Raw genomic sequence first — 6,218 nt, 5'->3', positions numbered from 1 at the left:
TTGCTGTTCCAGAGCCTGTACTACCTGGCTTGCCTGAATAGACACTGGGTTGGTGAGGACAACATTCTCAACATCTTGACGCTCTTCTTGAGCATTATTCCTGGGGCCTGCACCGAGAATTGCTGGTGTATCGATGCGGGTCATGGGTCTCTAGAGGGGGTTGTTCGCGTTGTGGTCACCAGCATTGTCCCCTCCTTCAGGTGTCTCATGCTCTTCTTCTCTCACAGTGACGCTACGTGTGGTAGTGCCACCCTTTGTTTTCTTTGCTCCTTCCATCACAACAGTAAAAGTTTTTAGGCTAAATCAATCGTTTGAAATGAATATTTACCTGTTTTCATCCCCACAGATGGCGCCACTAGATGTAGGGGATTTTTCGAGCTTTTCTTGATCTTCTTCTGTGCCGTGTGATCTTGGAACCTTTAAATGAATGGAGAAGGGATGAGATGATTGTGAGTTCAGGGTTGAACAGTCTGACGGTTGCCTACGTATCTCCTTGTTTATTATGAAGAATCAAACCCTATTTTGCGTAGTTCCTAAGAGCGAATCCCTTTGGTTTATATAGGAAGAGCTACGAGAGTCCTAGGGTTAGGGCTGTCTTCACCGCTTGTGAGTTCCCTTCCATCTTTGGACTCTGCCTTCCTATTAGGATTTCTTTTCTTATGGAAGTCTGAATCTAGACCATATCTTTCAAGAGGTAAGTTTCCTTGTTGATAGTATTGTCCCATCATGCATGGGAAGATTATATCTCAGAAGGAAACTCCTAAGATATGTCATCACGATTCCTTCCTCATCATCAAAGATTGCCATATTCAGTTTCCTTCTGTTCAGGAACTGTCTATATCAGTTCCTAACGACTGGGTAACTGCCATACTTGAAGGCGGTCAGTCATGTGCTTAGCACATGTCTACTAAACACTCATGCTGAGAACGAGATCACTTATTTATAGAACTGATCCGATGGTCCTCGTCTCATTCTGAACATCTATAGTCTTAGGTTATTTTCCATACATGTGTCATCTGTTTAGTGACGGGAAATCCCCCCTACAAAGGTGCTGAAAAAAATCCTAGTGCAAGGGGCAAAAAAAAAAAAAAAAAAAAAATGAAAACCCCGTTAGAACTCAAAATGCTTAGAGTTGCACAAAATAATTGACACTGGTCCAAAATGGAAAACCTAAACAAGGGGCAGTTTCATTTAAAGATTTAGGATCTATATCATCTCATCATTGTTCATCCCCTTTATATGACAAGTTTTACTCCAAAAAGAATTTTTTTGATCTTATCCTTTCTTTCTTAGCTCATCACCTAAGCCTACATTACAGTCCTATGAAAGTCTACTCTTGATCTCTAAGGCCACTATGTCTCCTAGTTGAGAAGTACACAAGGCAAAAAAAAAATAATAAAAAAAATATAAAAAAAAAAAATTGAAAAAAAAATAAAAAAATGGAAGGCATTGGAGGATTCACTACTAGTGATTGCGATGGATGAGGAAGTTGTCTCTAGAAGATTTGTCCTATGCTTTATGCTCTATCTGTATTGGAAGAAAGCTTTTGGGTGTCCTTTAGTTCTTTGTGAAGGTCAAGTTCTAATCCATAGGTGCCAAGTTTGAGCATACTTCTATCTTGTGGTTGTCCTCATGGTCGCCATCTTGTCGGTAACTCATTTCCCTACCCTCACTTGTTATTCAATCATTGGTGGTATTTCTTGTTTTGTGGAAAAAAATGTTTTGTTTTTCATTGTTTTCAAAATTGATTTCAAAATGAATTTAAAAAACAAAAAATGATTTGTTTTCAAAAACTTGGTTTAATTTGGATGGCTTGTGATGAAAAATCTAGGATGACATTTCAAGCAAGTAGAAAATTCAGAAGCTAATATATCCTAACTAAATCATGTACTTTTTGTACTAACATAGCATTCAAATAATTTGGTTCATGTATATATCATAATCTCCAATATCTACTCACTTATGCATATTCCACAAATAATGTAGTTGCATTATAATTTTATGTATATGCATGTATATTGTACTAACCTGTCATGGAGATAAAAAATGCCCGTGCCTAATCTTTGCCAAGAAACTGTTTTTCTTAAAGCTTAAGTGTCATCCATGACTACAAATTCCAAAAGTACAGTGAAAGAATAGTTGTTGCCATTGGCAAATAAGGTAATTAAATGAGATTTGAAGGAAATAGAGTTTGAGCTTACCACTGGCAGGCATAAGCATGGCGACACCATTGTCACTTTGTTACTGTCCTTTGCTTGGCTGGTCAATAGGTATGATTTCCTTCTCTCTCTTTGTATACATCGAACTAACAAGGTTTTGCAGGTAAGTTTTAATTAGTATAGATGAAGTATTTGATCTTACTAAAAAAAAGAAAAAAATAAAAAAAATAAAACTGTCCTAGCTTACTGTATGATTGCATGACGTTTCATGGTTGCACTACAACATAAATGACATTTCCCATCACTTAAACAGTGATGTAAAAAATATAAGACATCACTTTTGAGAGTGTTGTGAATGGTAGTGACGTGAAAAGTCAGGGTTTTCCACATCACTTTTTAAATGATGTCCACAAGTGATGTTACTTCACATCACTTTTTAATTGATGTCCACAAGTGATGTTATAACTTTGCATCACTTTTAATCGATGTCCACAAGTGATATTATAACGTTTAACATCACTTTTCATTCAAATTCCAAATTACTTGTAAAGTGATGTGAAATAACTCTATAAATCACTTTAAAAGTGATGTCCCATTTATCAAAAGAATAAAAATAATAAAAAAAATATAATAATAAATAAACAAAATTGCCAATATCATCCTAATATAATACCATTTTTCTAGTCATTTATCATCAAATAAAAATGAAATGTATCTTTAAATCACATTTAAACAGTTATGAGGTAAACCTTAAAATAACCGAATCCAAATAACCACAAGTAAACCTTAAAACATGAAAGTTGGAAACATAAGTGTGTAGAGCAGTCAACAGAGTGTCAAAATCATAATAAGAACATATCACATGACAGCCAAAAGTACGATGGGAAAACCCCAACTTGATAATTAACACCTTATAGCTTGTCCTCAAATTCGGAATGAGGTGTCATTTGCTCCTCCAAGCCCTTCCTCCTACGAATATCAGACACAAGGGTTGCTGCTTGCAACCCAGCCTCCAAAGGATCTGAGGACATCATGTCCCAGTGATCAAACACACACAGTGGGATGGCCTGTCTGGATGTTGCAGCTCTAAGTTGACCGGAGAACCCAAATGACTCAATGACTGGCAAGTATGCTTTGATGTTATATAATGGAGTACCTGGCCTCTGCATCTCCTCAAAGACATGCCCACATTTCTTATTCAAAACACCATAAATGTCACCAAGTGCCTGCTCTGGGGCCTGAATCTCGACCATGTAAATAGGCTCCAACAACCTTGGCTTGGTAGTAATCTGTGAAACATAGATGACTGTCCTTGTAGTTGGAATGACCTGACCACCACCTCTGTGAATGGCATCAGCATGGAGCACGACATCATATACCTCAAAGCAAATACCCCTCATGTTCATTTTACTGGGCAATAAATATTACTACAGAGTCAACCAAAGCATTTTATTTTGCAAGAACTAGCAGTATTTTCTAATTAAAAAATATGTACGAAAATGAAGTAGCAGAATCCAGAAACGTCAAATCATTTCCCAAGTCGTAGCATTTCAAGTACCAAATCATCCAGAACAATGTATTCACACTCTTACAAGTTGTCAAAAATTAAAAGTGCTATGAAGATACATAATAATACCTCTGTTTCATAGGCATTCTAACATTGTAAACTGAAATCCATTGGTTAGCCGGAACCCCTCAACGGACCTTTTTTGGTTGTCTATCATCTTCTTCCTCAGCAGTCAACCTACCCCGCTTTTGACCAACTTGATATATAATCTGCAAAGTTTTCATGTAAGTTACAAATGGAAATCTAGAAAAGTTATGTACTTGTACAAAACCACATATAAGTAGGATCCAACCTTTTGAGCACCATAAGTATTTATTGGCCTTATAGCTGGGTTTGATCCTATCAAAGTCTCAAACACTGATATCAGCTTGGAGTAATTGGGCTCCTCGTCAAATTTCATGTTAACCACAATCTGGAGAAATTGCTTAAAGGGTCAGAAGCAACACAACATACTAGGGGCGGTGGCCATTTTTTTCTTGCAAACTAGGAATGATTTATTGTCACCCTGGCATAAGGAAAAATATTTGAATATTATATGATGTACAATGAGTCGATGACATCTATCCTCAAGGCAAAGCAATACGTGCCTATGATAGGCAGAAAATAGGTATACTTGATACCCCTGCCATGGTAATCTGCCTTGATGAAGAAAGATGAGTGTATATGCAAGAGACTCTAGATCATCTCTTATACTGGATATTCTTCCCAGGTGGGCATGAACACTAGCATATCGCACGGTTCCTCTACAACAGGTAATATAAAAATGGTCAGATAATAATTACAAGTTCGTATCCATAAATCATCACATATTGAAATATGAGAAATGCCAAATACCTGAACACGTCAGGGCATTGATCATATTCAACATGCTACCCAGTAGCACCGTCTCTCCATTTTGTTGCTGCCACATCATATTTAACATGCTGCCCAGTAGTACCTAGAGCGATTGTTGCAAGCATAGATCGGTCCCCCCATTTAGCAAAGAACACAAGGTTTACCAAGCAGAACGGCAACGTACTGATTCAACTAAACATCCTTGGTGTTTAAACAATGCTGATCTTGCTACACCATCGCAACATTGGAACTTCATGGCTAACTAGAAAAGAAATGTTGGCATGGACCTAAGCCCAATCACATTCCTTATTCAAGGTTGGGCAACTAGTTGCACCACTTAAAACTCAGTTGAAGCATATATAAGCTCAGGGTTTTGACCAAGCAAGAATTGCAATGCTGTCAAATTAGTTGCAATTGAAAACAAATATTACACACACCCTAAACTGCTAAAACTAATAATAACTGAGTACACAACATTTACAATAGGAACAAGTCAGTGAGTAGTGATATTAGAAAACATATGAAATGCATACATATTTAACCACATACAAATTTCGGTATAACAATGTACAAAAAGTAAACAAAACCCTCTCTACAAAATCTCAAACACCCACATTACAAATTCCATGCTACATTGGTATAGAACCTAAAATGAACAATAGTACAAAACCCATATTCCTAAATCTAAAAATAAAGAGCACTCATGTTATAAAAAATCTAAAATAATTAAGGTTTATTTTAAAGAGCACCTAATCACATATAAATTAACACCCACATTACAAATTCCATGCTAAAATTAAAATATACAATTCTAAAATTTATTTTGACTTGAATTCACTCTCTCGAAATGATGAGAATGATGATCGGGTGCTTGCTACAATTAATGTTTAAGCTTTGAAATAAACGTTCTTAGCTGCCCTCTGCTAGTCCTACTCGTGCTTTCGTGAGAGAACAGAAGGAGGAGGAGGAGGAGAAGTGAAGACAAGAATTGAAGAAGTGAGGAGAAGAACTGAAGAAGTGAGGAGAAGTGAGAGAAGAAGAAGAAAAAATAGAGAAGAAGAAGAGGAAGTGTACCTGGAGAAGACGAAGTGAAGCTGAAGAAGAGCGTACGAACTGTTTTGCGAGCCCTAGATTTTTTTGTTAACTATTTCGCTAGCCAAACAAAAAAGCCCGATTTCACGCTACTAAATCACCCAAGCCCGAGTACTTATTATTTCAAATATCAGCCGATTTCTCAGCGATTTTACGACCCCGATCACTCGTGGGGAGTAATGGGTTGACCAGTCGGCTAGGTACCGAGTAGGGAGTCCTCGGCGAGTAATCGGTGATTTTATAGCATAGCTATGGAAACAAAATATGGAACTTGTATGAGAGGCTTCTCCGATTTAGATATATCTCGTTTAAGGGCGGCTAGTCTAGCAAACCAATCACACGCCTATTTCATTTCTATTTAACCTAATTTTTTTCGATAGTTTTTTTTCTAACTAATTAACTTAATAATTAATAGGTATATTAATAATAACACTTCTAGAAGTCACATCACAAGTGATTTCGAAAACTTGGCAAAGTCACTTTTAAAGTGATGTTGAATACATAGATATTACATTACTTTATAAGTGACATGGCGAGTGACAACACCTTTAAAGTGATGTTGAATA

General features: G+C 36.8%; 1 pseudogene; it reads right to left on the bottom strand.

Moving 5' to 3' along the window:
• Nucleotides 1-3,070: 3,070 nt before the first annotated feature.
• LOC147503399 (elongation factor 2 pseudogene) lies at nt 3,071-3,565 on the bottom strand (annotated as a pseudogene).
• Between the last annotated feature and the right edge of the window lie 2,653 nt (nt 3,566-6,218).

This window comes from Coptis chinensis, chromosome 4 (genome assembly GCF_015680905.1).
Source record: "Coptis chinensis isolate HL-2020 chromosome 4, ASM1568090v1, whole genome shotgun sequence".
Taxonomy (NCBI): domain Eukaryota; kingdom Viridiplantae; phylum Streptophyta; class Magnoliopsida; order Ranunculales; family Ranunculaceae; genus Coptis; species Coptis chinensis.
The sequence above is the reverse complement of the archived record's forward strand: the minus strand, read 5'-3'. Positions and strand labels throughout refer to the sequence as shown.